Source organism: Penaeus monodon, chromosome 20 (assembly GCF_015228065.2).
Source record: "Penaeus monodon isolate SGIC_2016 chromosome 20, NSTDA_Pmon_1, whole genome shotgun sequence".
In the NCBI taxonomy this organism is placed as follows: domain Eukaryota; kingdom Metazoa; phylum Arthropoda; class Malacostraca; order Decapoda; family Penaeidae; genus Penaeus; species Penaeus monodon.
In genome coordinates, this window is record NC_051405.1 from 40847497 (window position 1) to 40848119 (window position 623).

At 36.6% G+C, this 623-nt stretch overlaps 1 protein-coding gene across 1 annotated transcript in view; it reads left to right on the top strand.

Moving 5' to 3' along the window:
• LOC119585996 overlaps positions 1-623 on the top strand; it is a 66306-nt gene that overhangs the window by 20801 nt on the left and 44882 nt on the right. The window lies entirely within an intron of this gene.

Consider the following 623-nt stretch of genomic DNA (forward strand, 5'->3'; position numbering starts at 1 on the left):
CAACAATAATAAAAAACTCACGTTAACACGTACCTCCAATAACTCAAAGGTGTTTATCAACAGCAGTGCAACGACAGTATAATTATGTCATTTACAGTTTCAAAAAAAAAAAAAAATGAAAAGCCAAAACAGCCTTACGTGAACCTGCATTTCTTGTCGTAAGGCGGTGATGATAAAAAAAAAAAAAAATATATATATATTGATAATAATTTTAATTCTTAGTCAATATATATCCGTAGCGTTCATATATAGAATTCATATATATATTTCTTACGCCTTTTTCTGAACCAAACACCATCGCTATCTCTATAACCTAAAATAAACTAATCCAAAAATAGCTTTATGCACGATAAATGTTGCAGCGATTGCAAAAAAATGAATCAAAATTCGTGAGCAATCTAACGTCAGCCTGTCGGGCGCTGCGGTTTCGAGATGATGGTGATGTTGATGATCAATTATGTGGTAATTATACGTTTTTATCTTCGTATTTTTGCTTCCATGTCATGTTGATCCACCAACGCGAGACAGGCACGTCTGCAAGGAACAACCGGCAAGGCATTCTCGCTCCGCGCCTCGAGTCACGTGAAGCTCTGCGGGTGGATGTGCATGCACGCATTTATACA